We start from the raw sequence: 19,530 nt of genomic DNA, 5'->3' as shown, positions 1-19,530 counted from the left end.
TAGACAAATCACAAGCACTTTGTTTCAAAATAAAATTATTTATTTTCCTTCACTTTGTCATTGTTTTACATTTCGTCAAGCTTAAGTACAAACAAGTGAAACATTTATATTAAATATTAAACATTAAAAGTGAAGCCCATTAGATGTGTACATGAAAAGTAAACACATGGATAACATGCATATGCACCCTTAAATATTTACCACAGATTTGCAACATTGGTCCTGGGGGCTATTCCACAAAGCGAGCTTATGAAAGCGGCGCTTATTAGAGTGAGCCTCGCTTGAGTTAGCCAAACAGTTCACTTCCGTCTAGTTCCGTTCCACTAACGAAATCCAGACTCAACCTGTTCCCGCTAATTCAAGCCCGGCTTTTGTAATCTGCGATCATGCGCGTGCACACAGTATTTACACAGCCTCACTAATCGATATTCGAAAAGGCAAGAAAATGTCGAAAGAGCTGAAAGAACGAGCAGCTTTTTTTTCTTCTGCTGAACAGGAGCTACTCATACGTCTTTATGAGGAATATAAAGACGTTATTATGAAGAAAGGCAACACGTCCTGTATTAATAAAGCCAGAGAAGCTGCCTGGCACAATATTGCAGACAGATTAAATGCGTGAGCATATAATTTAATCCATTCATTGGCATTTTAAAAGTGTTATAGTAAATTAATAATGTTAATAATTTCCTGATGTAGAAGTAACATGAGCGGGGTTAGGAGAACGTGGCAACTGTATAAAATATTTTAGCAACCAGAAAGAAAACTGCTACTGCTGCTGCTGGTGGTGGGCCTCCTGTAGCAGCCCTCACTCCTGCAGAAGACCTTGCTTTAGAGCAAAACAGCGGACGCCCCATCATTGTGGGAATCGAAGGAGGAACATCATCTGATCTTGTCTGTCTTCATGATACACAGCCTTATGTTAAAGGTAGGTTCAGTTGTTTCTCAGATTTTACATTTTTGTTCTTTGTTTCTTCTGTCCACAGGCTCAGCAAGACAATTAATACATTTCTCTTTCCAAAAAAAACGCCTCTTGTTTTATGTTAATAGTGTTAATGAACAAATGCAAACAAAATATTCCCTTAACTAAAGTAAGTGTTTGCATACATGTCCCTCACAGCTCTACCATCCATGTGGTCTGCAATTAAAATGTCGTCTTCCCATTGCTCCAACTGCACTCTTGGCATTACTTCTTTTTGCAGTATTGCCACATTGTGCAAAACTGCACAGGCTGCTTTAATATCACAGGCTCTCTCAGGAGTCACTCTGAGATGGCGCAAGCAGTTAAATCTGCTCTTTAACTGTCCAAATGCCATCTCACTGCATGCCCTTGTCTTTGAATGTGCATGATTGAACCTCCTCTCTGCATCTGTTGTAGGGTCTGCATATGGGGTAAGAAGAAAAGGTTGGCAGGGGTAACCCCTATCCCCAAGCAGTAAGCCAGGAAAAGCACCTACGATTATAAGGAGTAGAGTTAAACACTGAGGCCAAATCTGCACTATTTTGTGTGGTTGGAGTATTCTTACCTTAGCAAACCTCTGTGCCAGTGAGGAGGCACAAAATATCCTGGAATCGTGCACCGAGCCGGGCCATTTTACCTCAATGTTGGAGAATAGAAATTGGCTGGTGCAAACCATCTAGAACAATGGCAAAAGTGACAAAGGGTGAAAGTTATTCAAACCCATGAACTGACATGCTTTACATTTTCTGTTGGGTAGGCAAAACTTGCATGTACCTGTACATTGATGCTGTGAAATAATTTTTTGGTTCACATAGTCTGCCTCCATGGGTACAGATGGAGCCTTTATCCAGATGTGAGTACAGTCTATAGCACCAATGACATTTGGAAATCCTAGACAATTCAATGCATTTTGAATTGAAGGAATTTAGCATGAAATAGTTGATTAAGATGAATACAAAGCACTTTGGTAAGTGCTCTGGATAAGAGCGTCTGTTAAAGTCATATAAATTTAACTCCAAGTTACTCATCCCCAAAGCTGTACAGAAATGCACGACTGGCAAAGAAGCACAAAGCGATACAGACTGTTTGGGGTTTGGTAAGAGCTTTACTACGTCTAGTGGTCTTCTCAATATATGGCCCCGGTAATTTACAAAGATATATAATACTGTGTCTTCTGAACCTGTAGCATCGGCGCAGATGGAAATTCTGAAGTGAGGGGGACCAAGCTGTACAATATATACGTTTATGCTTGTAGATGCTAGATTTCGGATGGGGTCAATATAAATCTGGAGGGGACATGTCCCCCCCCGTCCCCAGTGCCATCTGCGCCCCTGACCTGTAGTGCTCAAATAAGTAGTCATCCGGAAAGCCCAGTGGATCTGTCCTGTCCTGGAATGACCTTGGAGCTGGTAGCATGAATGCTCTGTGCACTACACACGCTCCCTCATCTACTGGATTCTCTACAAATGGGCATGCCGTGGTCAATCAGCCTTCAGCCTTCACTGTTAGCTGCTCTTTTTATAGCTTACATTTTGGATTATTTGTATCACCTGTATGAAAATCTTGGTAAGGTAGTTGTCTGTATCCATTTCCTTTTTGCACCATTAAGTTAACCACACATTTACATTATTTATACTGAACATATGTAAATTGCAAAGTGATATGATTTGCTTGTAATTTGAACACAAAAGAGGAAGTATGGGGATAAATATATACCTAAAAGTATCTTCACCTAAATTACTCAGTATTAATAATTATTAATACTCAGGTACAAAGAATTGTATTTTTTGTGATATAGAGTTTATGCTAATGTATGTTTCTGCACCATAACTGCGATTAGACACTGTATTCCATTTTATACTGACCTGAATTTGTGAAGATTAAACCAATACATTAAAATGTGCAGAAACCTCACTGAATAACATTGAATATGTACTCTTAAGATCGAAATATAAATTGCATTTTGAAATATAATTATTAAAATTTGATAATAATAACCTGCAATCATTCCAAACTAATAATTACAGTACTCAATTAAATGTATAAAGATGTTATAATATATGCTACATCCACAGCCATTTAATGGATAGAACTGCAGCGGAACCTTGTTCCTCAATTCAGTTTCCCGGATGGCGAGACTGACATCACGCTGCTCAGCCAATAGAAGCGGTCCGGCTAAGCTAAGCCTCAACTCTAGCCTGGTACGGAGCAGGTTAGTTCAAACGTATATGTTGCTGTAGTAACTGAGCGAGGCTCAAGTCTAGCCTCTTTTGTGGAACCGAATTTGAGCAAAATGAGCCAGGCTTGTCTTTAAAAGCCCGGCTTTCTGAGTTAGCTCGCTTCGTGGAATACCCCCCTGGAGTACCATTGCCCTGCTGTTTTTCCTTATTTAGTAAACCTACCTCAAATCATGAAAGCCTTAATTGCAGCAGGGAAACATCAGGGGAAATTCTGTAACATTTCTAAAATAATAACAAAAAGCCCTGTACATGAATGTAAAAAGTATTCTTGGGAAAGAGCAAATGTTATATATTCTGTACTCATACAGCCCTTTCCACCATCCGAGGCCCATTTCTTGACAAGAGGACCATTCTGGTAGCTGGAGAGAAGACATGCCACAGTAAACAATTTGATTGATACTTCCTGTGATGGAGAGTGGTATTACAGTGTCAAATAGTTTGTTTTCTTTCATTTGTCTAATCATCCTCTCCACATGTACCCTTAGACATGCAATATGCTGGGTCTCTCTCACATCATCTTCCAGCATCTGTGTTCTCTTGTGCAGGAAAGCAGGCCTGTGTACTTTCATCGTCGTTTTAACGTCCGTTGTCCCCTAGCGAAGGTTGGACGCGTAGTTTATGTCGCCAGCTCACTCTATCCAAAGCATCAGCTTCCTTTAGCCCAGTAGTTTTCAGGTCTCCTCGAATAGTTGTCAACCATGTTGTCCTTGGGCGTCCTTTTGGTCGTTTCCCGTCAACTTCTAGGTTCATAATGGTTTTTATTGCAGTATTTTCACTGGGTTTTACATGACCAAACCAGCGCAACCGATGCTTTTGCAGTGCTTCACTTATTCCACCTAGCTCACTACGATGTAGTATCTCAGTGGACTCAATGTGATCAGCAAGGTTTACACGTTGTAACCATCGCAGCATTTTCATGTCAGTTCTGTGTAGTTGCTGTTCAAGTCTTTTGGTCATGGGCCATGTTTCTGCATCATACAGCAATACAGGCCTCATCACTGAGCTGTACAGTTTTGTTCGCAGCTGTAAAGGAATATCGCGTCGAGTGAATATAGAAGCAAGGGGTCTCCATTTGCTCCAAGCGGCTCGAATGCGAGTACGAACTGCCGCATCAGCAGTTCCGGCAGTATTAATCATGTCCCCCAGGTATTGAAATGTCGTTACATGTTCAATCCCTAGCTTGTCCAATAGTTGTGTTTGCTTTACAGGCTGGTTAGGATTCTGACAAGTTGGGCAAACAAAGTTTGCTGCGGCTATTGAAGACAATGCACCAGTTATCTTCGAGCACTTTTTATGACACCATTTTTTACAATGATGGCATAGAATCGAGTTGCTGCCAACACCAGTATTGCACACTGAGCACGGCCACTGACCAGTGGGAGCATTTTGGGCGGTTTCTCCAGTAATCAGGGCTTTTGTCTTTCCTATGAAGGACGCCGCTACTTTACAAGGAACCAGGTCATCAACAAGGAATCCCTTGTCTACCATAATGGCCATGTCAGGTGTCAGTAGAGATGTGATGCCTGACTGCCTGAAGATTTCCTTGTCACTGATAGACCCCTGGTAAAGTGCTGATACAAATGTCACAGCTCCATGTGGTGCCATCCCCAACATACCTTTGAAAGTGCAGTGGGACTTGTATGTTGAAAATACTTCACTTTGCAGCAGTAAAGATGATGGAGTCTGGCAGCGAAGCTCTGTGCAGTCAATCACTACCTGTGTGTCTGTGTACCTTGAGAACTCCTTGGGCAGGTGAGCCTTTATGACTTCGGGTGGCATCCAGATTCACATGGATCCCAGCAGGGTGTAAAGGCCTGTAAAGGGTGTAAAGAAGTTGGCCCACGTAATGATGATCCGGCTCACAGTGGTGCGGTGAATAAAAAATCTGTGCCCAAGATCCCTCTGTTTTAGGCCAACCGACAAGTACATCAGAAAGAGGAACAGCTCTTCAATTGGTGTTAGCTTCTGGATTGGGCAAAAACAAAGAGAAAACATACACAAATTATATTTTTAAAAGATTAAAATAATATACACAGTCCGGTCACATTATAAACAGCCCTTGTAACCGTACTCTTTGTGGATGTTTTCAGTTAATTAGGTTATATAGGATCAGATCATATAGCACTTTGTAGTTATACAATAATCAGACTGTAATCTGTCTTGGTGCTCCGGCGTGGGGGTGGTTGGCCCGCTCCCCTGGGCGGTTGTGGTCCGGAGCGGCTCGGGGCTCCTCGGCGGGAGGGGGGCCCTGCCGGGTGGTGGGTGGTTTCCGGGGTGCATGGCGCTGGGGCTTTGCTACCGACCCATGGTGGTGGGGGGGGGCATCCAGGTCAGCCCATTGATCTATATTACTTATCTATTATGTAAAACTATTCTCCCAAGAGATACATTTATAAGCAGTCTGGAAAATTTTCAACTAAACTAAATAACACATGCATGTCATGTTTTTGATATTCAATCATAATTATGGTAAAAAGTTTTAAATAAATAACTTTGATGTTTTAGTTACGATAACAGTCACAATTCTGATATTGGAAGTCAAATTTATGAGTTTATCTCTTTATTTGTCAACTCTCCCCGTTACAGCTGTAGTTTTCATAAATTCTTTAAGTGCAATACCTCTTATATATGTTCAAGTATAATATGAGATGGCATTAGTGTGGAGGAGCATCTTTGAGCACTACATGGCTAAATGTGGGTGAAATTAATTATGAAATTATGATAGAGAAAATAATGAGTTTGAATCTGAAATTTATGACAAAATTTGTCAGATTTTTTTTTACCTTGAAGTAGCAGAAAAGAGCTTACACAATTCAGTTTTCCACAAATACATAATTAGATAAATTGACATGACTGTGACCGTGGGGCGAGGCGCCAGACGAGACAGGAGTCCTTGCTTTTCTTCCACACGTCACGTATTTATTATTACACATATAGTGCAGACAGCGCACGTAGAACGTAAACAACGTGTTCACACACATAGACTCAGACAACGACGAGCACAGGACACTGCGAACGCACATTAAATACAGACCCCATAAACCCCACGTGATGATGAGACGAGCCACAGGTGAGACGGATAATCACACGACGTAACCGCACCCACGGAGATACACAGACGCAGACGACGTAAACACACGCCCAAAGGGAGGGGCCGGGGAACTCAATGTGACAGACTCCCCCACCAAGGGCACTACCCGTCCCGGGGTGCCAACAGGACCCAGTGCCCCGAACCCACATCGGGAGCGGGAACATGTGCATGTGTTTCCCTACTCCAGTTCTCAACACACCTCTACCATATTGTTCTTACTGATAAACATTGTAAGCGTGTGTTAAGAGCTGGGTGAGGGAGAAAAAACATGCACTGTCAACATGGATAGCAAGGGTGAAATACCTGATTTAAGAAAATGCAAATATTTGTTACTACCAAAATAACGACATGAACTGAATTTTAGCCAGTCTTTTCAACATCCAAATAGTGCATTGAATACACCAGGGATATATTTTAGGATTCAAGCAACTGCTGCACGTTCGCCTGCTAAACTTAAAGTACATTAAATACTTTAAATTTACTGCCTGTAAATAAAACGTATTTTGTATTCTATTTAGTGCACTACACAATGAGTGGGGAGCTATTTGGGTCATGATCTAATCAAACACAGCTACACGGTTACGCGGTTACGTCTTGTGATTATCCTACTCACCTGTGGCTCGTCTCGTCATCACTTGGGGTTTATGGGGTCTGTCTATTTAATGTACGTTCGCGCAGTGTCCTGTGCTCGTCGTTGTCTGAGTCATACGTTTTCTGTGAGTAGCTGTGTGTTTTACGTTGGGAGCGGGAGCTGCAGGCGCTGCAGTGGGCGGTCCTCCTCCTGCCCTCGCCGCAAACCCTCCACCGGGTGCAGCGCGAACCCTCCACCGGGTGTGAGCCTTCCTAACCTGGCAGTGGGAGCGCTGTCTGTAACCTCTATCTCCTCTTCCTCCTCACTGCCCAGGCTCCAGCTCATGGGCGCGGCTGGGCTCCCACCCCGGGAGCTGTCCATCGCGCTCCCCTCGGCGCGGTAAGGGGGAGCGCTCACCCCCGGGCTGTTACTCCCCTTGACGGTCCCGGCAGAACGCTGTGGCGAACTACCCTCGTCCTCCGTACATAGCTCGCTGTCCGTGCACTCAGAGTCACTTTAATATGAGTACATATATTGCGCAGATGGCGCACGTAAAACACACAGCTACTCACAGAAAACGTATGACTCAGACAACGACGAGCACAGGACACTGCGCGAACGTACATTAAATAGACAGACCCCATAAACCCCAAGTGATGACGAGACGAGCCACAGGTGAGACGGATAATCACAAGACGTAACCGCGTAACCGTGTAGCTGTGTTTGATTAGATCATGACCCAAATAGCTCCCCACTCATTGTGTAGTGCACTAAATAGAATACAAAATACGTTTTATTTACAGGCATTTAATGTACTTTAAGTTTAGCAGGCGAACGTGCAGCAGTTGCTTGAATCCTAAAATATATCCCTGGTGTATTCAATGCACTATTTGGATGTTGAAAAGACTGGCTGAAATTCAGTTCATGTCGTTATTTTGGTACTAACAAATACTTGCATTTTCTTAAATCAGGTATTTCACCCTTGCTATCCATGTTGAAAGTGCATGTTTTTTCTCCCTCACCCAGCTCTTAACACACGCTTACAATGTTTATCAGTAAGAACAATATGGTAGAGGTGTGTTGAGAACTGGAGTAGGGAAACACATACACATGTCTGGAGGAGTGCAAGGATCAACTTAGGAATCGGTGTTGGTTATATATATATTTTTGCCACACACTAGGTTTGCCACATATGAGCATCTAATGGCCTTCTGGAGTCTTATTGAGCCATCAACATCCAAAATGCTTCGTGTTGGTCAGGCCAGTGGAGGCTCCCACTTGAGTGCCCTTGAGGAAGCGTTGTCAAGACCCACTGTAAGTACAGCTGTTTTTATTTTTCTTTCTCATATTTAATGTGTAATCTATACATGCCAGTCAGATTATTATGACCACCTCCTTGTAAATCAAGTCTTTGTGGATGTTCTCAGTTGCACTGATCATATGGGTGAACTTTAGGGTGATAGATCTCCAGGACCAGGATCCAGCACCCCTGTTCTTCAGTATCAGACTGTAGTCAGTACCTTTTTGTATACTTTATTGACCCTATTTAAACACTACAGAGCAGCTATTATTCAGGATTGGATCAGATAAAGCTTGATCCAATGTACATTTTTAAACACTCAGATTTACTGCTTGCTAAAAAAAAGTCCACTAACCCAGTGTTTCTCCAAACCTGGTCCTGTGCATGCCCTGAACATTTGAGTGCTTTCACTGCTTTAACACCCCTTGCAACTTGAAGTGTGCTGGGAGCAGCAAAGACACTAAAATATAAAGGACAGGGCGTCTACAGGACCAGGATTGCAATTACCAATAATTTACAGCCAAAGGTATAATGTGTGCAGTGCTCTGTGAACACTGATGAATATCTAGATGACTTAGAAACTGTGAACAGACAGATCAGTTATTGTCTCTGACTTTACACCTACAAGGTGGACCCACATGGTAGGTATGCCTAGTAAAGTGGAAAGTATGTGGACAAAGCCACATTACCACACCACTACCACATCAGGGTCACGACCAGAGGCGGACGAAGTACTTAATTTCATTACTTGAGTCAAAGTACAGATACCACTGGTCAAATGCTACTCCGATACAAGTGAAAGTTGCATGTTCAAAATCTTACTTAAGTGAAAGTACTGAAGTACTTGCTTTTAAAAATACGTATTAAATCACATTAAACAATGTGACAGAAGTACACCTTCCGTCACATTTGTATAAAATACTTTATAGTTTAAAAGTATTATACATCCTACCAAATCCTCTTTGGGCATAATATTCATACAGTCTTTGATAATAATCAATAAGGCATATTCCAATGATGTACATCATTCAGGTAGTGGTAGCAGAAAAGTTTAACCTACACTTTAGTTTAAGGAACAAAAACATTTTCTAAAACCACAATTCACTGATTAGCCTAGCCTAACCTGTTTAAGCAAATTATGTTACCATATTAAAAGTTAATAATAAAATGACGGTTTTCTCTCTTTGCTAGTTAGGTATTCAGTCATCCAATACAACATTATGCTACAGTCAATATAAACAAAGACAAAGTAAAATTAGCAGTGTGGCATCTTGGTAGTCTAACCTTGCTACAACCTTTTGCAGTATGGCTAAAGCCCACCAACTCCATGCCACCCAACATGCTAACAAACTCTTTTCAAACTAGAAATCACAGCCACATTAGAATTATTGACATTAATTCTACACTGACATTAGAATGGAAACATTATTTGACAAGATTCGATTAACCCACACAGTTTCCCTTATTGATGTTTCCGTAGTTTGAATTACTTGCCAATATAATGTTAACATTTATAGTGATCCTAGCAGACCTAGCAGTGGAGTGAGCAGGCAAAGTCATTTCACTAGCCTTACTGCAAAGCTCCTCTGACTACATAGTCACTTAACAAAACATTTAGGCTGCATACCGTAATATACTTCCTCAGGTGGGACGGTGAATTTTGGTATGCAGTGATATAGTTTGTTTTTGGCAAACAAAGCATGCATTTAAAACGATAGGAATGATTCATCCGTTCAGAAAACTGGAACATTTTGTCGAGATACGGCCATGGGTGCAAAAGAGCATGCCAGGGTTGCCAGCTCTCACGCATTGAGCGTGAGACACACGCATTTGACCGTTTTCACACGCTCTCACGCCACAGTTCCGATATCTCACGCCGATAAAAAAATCTAGTTTATTTACCTCTGATCTATATCTATCAACCACCGGCGATCGCGATATAATACTTAATTTGTGTCCATTTTTCACCGCCCCGGTAACGTTCGCCACCCCCCGATCAACAATTTACACTCGCCACCAAGTCCAGGTTCAAATCTCCCTCCAAGCGATCTTGAAAAGTTGGCAACCCTGGCATGCTCCATCACCGCCGTCTCCGCTCATGTTGCTGTTATTTAGGAAAAGAACGACTAGCGACACCGAACTTGATTTTACACCTCACAGACACATCCTTGATTGCTGATAGGCTGTCACCTGTGAAAATACTATCGGGGGAGGGGAGGAGAGTTGTGTGTGGAAGTAACGAGTAACGAGAGCTGGACAGAAATGTAGTGGAGTGATAAGTACTGTATTTGTTATTCAACTGTAGTGAAGTGAAAGTCATAAGTATTTTTAAAAAAATCAACTTAAGTAAAGTACAAATACTCAAGAACTGTACTTAAGTACAGTACTTAAGTAAATGTACTTCGTTACTGCCCACCTCTGGTCACGACAGTGCTGGCAATGCTCACCCAAACAATAGCTGCTATTTACCGTAGAACAGGACAAAATCTGGTTAATAAAGTATACAGAGAAAGAGACAGATTACAGTCTTTTTTTTTGTTAATGGCCCACCTCCACCCCCCAATCTTTGGAGGACAACTTTGTTCTTATGTACAGTTCAAATGACAATTATAACAATTCTGTATAATATAGTGATAACAATATGCAAAGTGATAATTATTGGGGTTAGGTGGACCAAGAAAAGAGGGGGAGAGAAAGAATAAAAAGGGAAAAGACAGAAGGGCAGGAGGAAAAACAACCAGCTCAAATGACCACTGCAAAGAAGAGCAGAAAGTGTACCCAAGACATATAGCACACATGACTGTGATGCATGTGTATGTGTGAGTGTGTGTTTATGTGCAACCTAAAAGTGCAACATAGGATAAATGTACAGAATGTACTTACCAGCAAGGGTAAGAAAGCCGCGACAACATTCCCCCAGAGGCCAGAGGCAGGCAGAGAAAGACCCGGGAATCCCACCCACCCACGGCCCCCCCAGGAGCTGTGGAGTCCCAGGGCCGCACATCCCAGTGACCCTCGCATGCCCGCCCCCGCAGGCGGGAGAGGGAGACCCCGGAAAGCGGGGTCACGCAGGGTCACCTGCGGAAGAGAAACAGGTTAGCAGACTCTTCTAAAAGCAAGGCAAGCTACAAGACTGGGAGAATGCCGCCAAAAAGAGTTCCACCAGCAACGAGTCAACCACAGCAAAAAGAAGACGACCCGCTTCTAATCTCTAGCACCGAAGCTGCGTCTGGCGACCCACCCGCAGATGTAGAACAGCTGTGTGCAATGCTCCAGAGCTTTATGACAGAGCAAAAAGGAAGGGACGACTATTTCCAAAAAGAAGTAGCAAAACAGGAGCAAAGATGGTGCTCAATGCAGCACCAGTTCGGTTTACTGCAGGAAGAAGTCCACAAGGACCGGGCTGCAGGGAGACGCGAACAAGACTAGAGTGAAGAAACAACGGACTTCGCTCATTCTCGGATTATACGACGCACTCAAGCAGAGAGTGCAGACCAAGCAAATGAAAGTGAAACACGGCAGTCTACATCGCAAGTTTCATCACACACAGTGTGGCCAACACCAAGACTGCCAACGCTAAAAGAGTCAGATGACATCGAACACTTCCTCACAATGTTCGAACGCATAGCGCAAACGGCAAACTGGCCAAGTGGAAGTTGGGCGCTACATCTGGCCCCGCTCCTGGAAGGAAAAGCCAGGGCGGCTTACGTAGCTATGGATGGTACGGACATCGGCGACTACCACAAAGTAAAAGACGTTATCCTGCGAAAATACAAAATAAACAAAGACACTTACCGCCAGAGGTTCCGGATGAACGACATACTCGAGGCAGAGACACCACGGGAGCTCTACACTAGGCTGAAAGGTCTCTACGAGAAGTGGATGACGCCACAGGAGAAGACTAAGGAAGAGATTGGCGACGTGATCATGCTGGAACAGTACCTGCGCATGGTCAAGCCAGAGCTCAGGAGGTGGATTATTGAGCGTAGTCCCGGGTCAACTCTCCAAGCGGTAGAGATGTCAGAGGCATTCGTGGCAGCGAGACAGACAGAAGGCAACTTCCGTTTTGACGAAGTCAACAAACCGCGTCAGCACAACGAGTTTGGTATGTTTGCTGGGGGACGGGGTAGTATTCCGATGCCACAATATAGCAGACCACCTACACACGGGTGCTCGAGTGCGATTAATGTGAGAGCAGCTAGCGATAGACGCCCCGCAGATAAAACACTACGGTGCTTTAACTGTAACCAAACCAGCCACAAAATTAGTGCTTGTCCTAATTTATCGAGTAGCTCCAGTCGTTTGTCGTACAGCCTGTGGTGGAAATTTGGTGACCTCCTGGTGCGTGTATACACAGGCGACGCCAGACGCAGTTCATAGGGAACTGTCAGGATCAGGGGATCTAACTCGACAAGAGTCGAGAGGTTTGGCGGTCGAACTCCACGGGGGTGGGGGGGGGTTATACAGGTGGCACCATTGGTGGTTACCGGACAGGGTAACTGAGTGATTGGGAGTTTCACCCTCGACTGGGAGTCGAGCACCAGGTGGCCACACGCAACTGTGGGTTGACGAGCACACAGTTTGCATAAAACCAGTGAGAGTGAAGGTCGCGCTCTGTGTGAGTGTTTGTGGTATGAGAGAGCGTGGGTGAGTAGTTGTCTCTCTCCGCAGAAGCAGCAAAATGGGTGCATGTAATAGTAGCCGTACTGACGGTGAGGTCAGTGAGATACTGTGTGAACATCCTAGAAGGGAGTGCAGTGATTTGTTTTAACGGGGCATGGATTAACCCTGAGATCTCCGGGAGAGAACGGGCCCGAGTCCGTTTGAGATCTTATTTGGCAGGCCGCCAAATACAGTAATGATGCAATGATGCCATGTTGAATTATTGTGCAAACCTGTCCTCTCTCTTGTCACAAGTTCGAAGGGCGGTGAAAGAGGCGTTACCTAAGGTCCACAGCACAACCTGGAACATGGATTCACGCCAGCCATTGCAAGAAGGTTCTTGAACCTGAGCAGACGAAGAGCAGTCCTGAAGCATCCCAGCTTCTGTAGAGTGAAAGGAGGGTGTTCAGGCGCCTCAGCTGAGTGGGTGGAAGTGCAGATAGGGCGTGACCCGCACTCCAAGCACAACAGCTGTCAAGAATGGTCAACTATCACCCACCATGAACCCTGTGCTCTTGCTCATCCGGTGATGGAGCACAATGGCAATTGTTGTTGAAGGTTTTCTGTGTGCCTTGTATGCTGTCACTTCTGAGGAGTTGTGTCTTGCAGGCTGCAGACACGGCGCTAAAACCTGAGGACCTCACGATGTGGACGGATGTCAAGGCCACAAATCTACCACCTGATGTTGATTCTGTTTGTAATCAGGTGTAGTTTGTTTGACCATCCATGTACTTTCTGTAAGTGACACTACGATCGAAAGCCTGTATTGGAGTGGTCTGTAGTCGATGTAATTTGTCCATAAAGGACAAAAAGGACGGAAATGTGGTGGAAATTTGGTGATTTCCATTTATGTCAGGCTTTCTTAGTATACATTAAACACATTAGATATAGGTGTTAGATCTTTTTACATATACGTGTGTTAATCATGGCACTGAAGCCATTCTCGTGACTTCAGTAGGGCTCAGATGTGTGTGCGTGTGTTCTCTGGCCTCGGCTGAGGCCTAATCTGATGTTCCTCTGGTGTTCCTAAACTGACCTCGCTGGAGACGGCTAATCTCTACTTGGAAGGGACTACGGCGACACTCAGTCTGTCATGACATCACGAGGATGCTGAGGGGACATGCGTCATATGCATCTGTCAAATCAGTGTTAATTATTTCATGTATTGTCCAATCACATTTGGTTGATCACCTCGTGTTCACCTCGTGGACACCGTGTGTATTGATGATTAAACGTATAAAAGATGAGAGTTTGGAATGGGGAATTAGCTCTCTCTGTGACAGACACCTGGCGTGTTTGTAACGGAGATCTCAGGGGTTAATCCATGCTTTGTTGAAATAAATCATTGTACTTTATTATCTAACCCAACTGCTTCTGACTTTTATTGTGCTCACCATTTAAGGGTTTCAGAATTTCTATCACAAGCCCAAGGAGAGTTTAGCTTTAAAACTGTTGATGATACTAAAGACAGCACAATTACTGTAAAAATAGGCAGTAGAAAGTTCAAAGCGCTCATTGATACGGGAGCTAGTCAGACGCTGGTATCGGCTAAATGTTTTCCCAACAATGAAGTAGTACACACCGGGAAATTACGGGTAAAGTGCATACACGGGGACGAGCAGGTATATCCCACAGCAGAAGTAAGCATAGAGGTACAGGGGCAGGCTTATCTGTTAAACCTGGGTATAATTCAGCAATCTCCCTACTCCGTGATTTTAGGCAGAGATGTACCCGTTTTAATAGACCTCTTAGCAGATAGGCAGAAAACAGCTGATGTAATGGTTGTAACCAGGCTGCAGGCTAAGCAGGAGAGTGTAGCAGGGGAAAATCAGACCCTCTTGAGGGAGTTACCCTATAATGAGACTCCTAAAATTTAAAAAGTCCAAACGACAAAAAAGGCAAGATAAAATCAGAGGCACTGCTATAGAGGAACAAGTAGAAGGTCCTGATATAGAGGTAGACGCATTGCCTGGTAACGTGGCGCAGTTACAACGTCAGGACAAGTCACTTGAGCCACTATTCCTAAAGGCAGAGGAACAGAGATCCAGTTCACAATAATTAGGGACATTCTTTTCCGAGTAAAAGGTGAAATAGAACAACTTGTGGTACCTGTAGGTTTGAGGCAGGAAGTACTTAAATTAGGGCATTCTGACCCATGGGCAGGTCACCTCGGACACGCTAAAACTCAGAGCAGAATAGCGAACCGATTCTACTGGCCACGTCAGCAGTTAGACATAATAGAATTCTGCAAAGCATGTCCAGAGTGCCAGCTAACCGCACCAAAAAGAAAATCAGACAGACAGAGTACCCATGATAAGCTTACCGGTTATTGACGTCCCGTTTTCACGGATCGCCATGGACGTAGTAGGTCCCCTATCCAAGAGTCAGAGCGGCAAACGCTATATTTTAGTAACTGCTGACTATGCAACGCGCTATCCAGCAGCATTTGCACTAAGTAAAGTGAAAACACGCCAGCTGGTTAATGCCCTTCTACAGTTAATATCCAGAGTAGGCATACCACGTGACATACTCACAGATCAGGGAACAAACTTTATGTCCAAGCAGCTTAAAGACGATGCTTGCGTTAATGGGTATAAAAGGCATCAGGACGACCCCCTTTCACCCAAAAACTGACGGCTTGGTTGAGCGCTTCAATAAGACCCTGAAGTGCATGCTTTGCAAGTTTGTGTCAGAGACTGGCTCTGACTGGGACAAGTGGCTCCCATACGTGAGCCTTTATTCCAAAGAATAAAGAATAAAGAATAAAAGATGATAAAGCTAGGGGTGATTAAGCCATCCAGCTCTGGCCCATCACCAAGACTCTAAAAGACATGTGATTGATTATAATGTTGTATTTACCTGTTCCGGGATTCTCAGGGGACTGGCGGCCCAGCCAGCTCCTCCTCTTATAGTGGCCGAAGGGCCCTCGGCCTACTGAAGGAGGGGAGGGGGGTTACAGTTCCTGGAATACCTGAGGACGGAGTTGTATGCAACAAATGGACATATTAATTATTATTCTTGTCATAGTAGTGCACTAAATGTAAAATGTTATGTATATATTGTGTTACTGCAGTAATGTATGTATGTCATGTTTGTGTTTGTAGGTAACCCCTGCTAGTAGTAGTGGTGTGTCCCAGCTTAATTAAGGGGAGGGGCTACTAGTATAAGAGGCCTTCCTCTCAGAGGCTAAGGAGGTTGAGGTTGGTTGGTTAATGTTGGTTGTTTGATATTGGATGTTATTGTGTTGAGCCCAAGAAACTTAGGGGCTAGACTGGCTGCTGATTGCCAGCGCTTACTGGAGGTACTGCTTATAAGCCTTTGCGGGCTTGAGTACTTTTTATATGTTTGTTCTCCTTTTATACAGTTTTTCTTTTCGTTTACTAGTATTGGTGATTTACTCCTTTGCTGGAAAACACAATTAAAACACCTGGATTGGGAACACCAATGTCTGTATTCACCTCACTCTCTGTAGTGAACCCACCTCCATATTCACCCACTCGTAGTACCACGCTCACAGTATGGTTACTAGGGGTGTTCATAATGTGACCGGACTGTGTATATTATTTTAATCTTTTGTCTTTGTTTTTGCCCAATCCAGAAGCTAACACCAATTGATGAGCTGATGAGGCCTGATTTCCTGCACAAGAGAACACAGATGCTGAAAGATGATGTGAGAGAGACCCAGCATATTGCACGTCTAAGGGTACATGTGGAGAGGATGATTAGACGAATTAAAGAAAACAAACTATTTGACACTGTAATACCACTCTCCATCACAGGAAGTATCAATCAAATTGTTACTGTGGCATGTCTTCTCTCCAGCTACCAGAATGGTCCTCTTGTCAAGAAATGGGCCTCGGATGGTGGAAAGGGCTGTATGAGTACAGAATGGATAACATTTGCTCTTTCCCAAGAATACTTTTTACATTCATGTACAGGGCTTTTTGTTATTATTTTAGAAATGTTACTGAATTTCCCCTGATGTTTCCCTGCTGCAATTAAGACTTTCATGATTTGAAGTAGGTTTACTAAATAAGGAAAAACAGCAGGGCAATGGTACTCCAGGACCAATGTTGGAAATCTGTGATAAATATTTAAGGGTGCATATGCATGTTATCCATGTGTTTACTTTTCATGTACACTTCCTGCAGTTTGAACTATGACCACTTACTTTTTGTAAATAGTTACTTCACATCTAATGGGCTTCACTTTTAATGTTTAATATTTAATATAAATGTTTCACTTGTTTGTACTTAAGCTTGACGAAATGTAAAACAATGACAAAGTGAAGGAAAATAATTTTATTTTGAAACAAAGTGCTTGTGATTTGTCTATTGAGTTGTTTTTTAAAATATCAGAACTGTGCCAATGACATTCAAATGTTTTTCTATTCTACAGATCCTTATCAGGGTTATAAGAACATTTTAAACAAATACAACAATATATACAAACATACAAACTGAGTTTATAGACATCTGGGCATGTATATGTGAAAAAAGAAATGGTCCACCTTTTGTTTAATGGTGTTAATTACCTGTGCATCTTTCAATATGCGCTGCACCAACATGTCCTCCTCAGCAAAAACAACAAAGTCACACCAGTCCATTCCTGTGATGAGCATCTGCCCCTGGATCTGTCAGTAGTAGTTATGATGACGCTTCAGCTGCAGTGTGCCCTGCTTTGCTTCTAGGTAAGAGCAGTCAACATAACTTACAGAGCAGAGGATCCTAATGATCAGAGATATATCTACAGAGATCACTATTTATTTATACTCATACTGCTAATGTGCATGGTTGAATAACTCAACCTATACTGTGGTATTTTATATTCATTTGTATGTTACTGTAATGATGCATACTAAAGTTTGTTTATGCAAAACAGTACTTCCGTTATGGTGAGTAGGTATAATTATTGGCCACTTTAGTTGGCACAATTCTTTTCAGGCCAGCTTTGTAGTTCAACAACTAAAGATCATTCCATTTCTCTGCATAGATTGATTGTCTTCACTCAACTCATTTATGGCCCAGACCACCCCTGAGCAGATATTATATGGGTGGTGGATCACTGTCAGCAGTGCAGTGGTATATGTGCTTTTTATTTTTAAAATCAATTACATTTTGCAGTCTTAATATCCGAGATGATGTCTTTGTAATTAAAAATAATTAGTATATGACTGTATTCTCTGTTTATTGACATTTTTCATAGCACCCTACATTTTTACACAAATGTACAAAGTTTAGAATATTATTACTTACCAAAGATCTTGGCTTGTGCCATTGCTGCTCACTCTCTGTGCAGCTCAGGACAGGAGGAACAGCAGGAACTCTTAGTTGTGAATAATGTGCAGTTTGATAAAGCAATGCCACCACATGATTGCACAAAGTTGTCCCAGCAACACATGAGCAGGTCTCGAATCATCTAAAGAAATCTGCAAAAATACTAAATGTAGCAAATACAATGAGAAACAGTATCAAGTGCAATTTAATTAAAAAAACTGTTTACAAAATAAAATCAGCCAGGAAAGGCTATATAATTAGAATACACTGTCACTAATAGTCTACAGTGTTGCCTAATGTGGCTCTCATTTGACATCAACAATTTACCAGCTTCAATAGTATTTACAATAAAGTAAATCAGGAAACATCTGAACAAATACAGTTTCTGGGGGTTTTGCCTTTAACATTCACTTTTCCTGACATTAAGTCATACTCACATTGCCAGGTAACATTACTCAAAACATTACTCACACATTTTCACCATCAAAATGTTTTAATCCCCATAAACATAAATCTAAAAACAACATTCATGGCATTTATCTTCTAAAGCACTGTCACCCTACACTCGAGCTGTGTGGCTTCTCCGACTTCTTCATCGACCTAAAACAGGTCGCCCTCACACACATCTCTCCTGTCACCTGATCTTTGTTCCACACTAAAATGCAAATAAAAGAACAGACTTAATCACAGTATGTGTTTAATAGTGAAGTGAGATAACTCAGTCCTGAGACAGGTTAAACAGCAGTCTCCGGCGCGGATTCCGTGTTTGTAAACAAATACGCGGCGGCGAACACCGTCGAGTTGCGCTTTGTTTACAAACTGTTTAACCCAGTCATGGCCGGGCTAAACACAGGGATCCGCCGGGTTTGTGTTGATCTTGAGTTTAAGCTCTTACGAAGTTTAGTGTTCAGACACGACCAGCTAGCTAACACACACACACACACACACACACACACACACACACACACACACACACACACACACACACACACACACACACACACACACGCGCGCGCGCGCACGCACAATGCTAACGCTAACTAATTTACGTTTAGCTGTGTGCTAGCGCTAACTCGGAACACTCACCTTCGTAGTTGTCAATATAACTAGATATGTACATCTTTAAATCTTTCTCTTTCTCGCTCGAAGAAGCCGCGGCATGTGTGTCTTGACGATCCGATGAACATCGTTGACCGTCACCCGAGGGAGGTCCTGCAAACAGCGCGTGTAAAACGTCATTGTTGACGTGTCTCTGCAGTCGCGCCCGAGATAACCGGAAATGATACTGCCGGTATATGCGCATGCGGAAGCGTCACGTGCACAGAGCGAATTGAGCAATCATGGCAAATGAGGGCTGGTTAGCTTCAGAAGGAAGTAAACTATTGGTTAGAAGAGCTTCCAATCACTTGTAAGGCTCCGGCTTGTCTCTGTG

At 43.0% G+C, this 19,530-nt stretch overlaps 2 long non-coding RNA genes across 7 annotated transcripts; one reads left to right on the top strand and one right to left on the bottom strand.

The window, feature by feature from the left end:
* Positions 1-58: 58 nt before the first annotated feature.
* Positions 59-19,363, bottom strand: LOC143504250 (uncharacterized). Of its 6 annotated transcripts, none has more exons than XR_013127496.1 (9): positions 19,185-19,363; positions 18,662-18,753; positions 18,078-18,261; positions 17,357-17,508; positions 15,682-15,793; positions 11,044-11,238; positions 1,733-5,163; positions 1,524-1,634; positions 59-1,450 (listed from the first exon to the last, which is right to left on the bottom strand). It is a non-coding gene; the product is annotated as an uncharacterized LOC143504250 (long non-coding RNA). The 6 variants fall into 6 exon arrangements; XR_013127497.1 differs by having other exon boundaries at positions 1,524-3,557; positions 3,678-5,163; XR_013127493.1 differs by having other exon boundaries at positions 1,524-5,163.
* Positions 15,787-17,815, top strand: LOC143504251 (uncharacterized). The gene is made up of 3 exons (XR_013127499.1): positions 15,787-16,123; positions 16,421-16,492; positions 17,401-17,815. It is a non-coding gene; the product is annotated as an uncharacterized LOC143504251 (long non-coding RNA).
* Positions 19,364-19,530: the final 167 nt, after the last annotated feature.

Source organism: Brachyhypopomus gauderio, unplaced genomic scaffold, assembly GCF_052324685.1.
Source record: "Brachyhypopomus gauderio isolate BG-103 unplaced genomic scaffold, BGAUD_0.2 sc244, whole genome shotgun sequence".
Classification (NCBI taxonomy): Eukaryota; Metazoa; Chordata; class Actinopteri; order Gymnotiformes; family Hypopomidae; genus Brachyhypopomus; species Brachyhypopomus gauderio.
The sequence above is the reverse complement of the archived record's forward strand: the minus strand, read 5'-3'. Positions and strand labels throughout refer to the sequence as shown.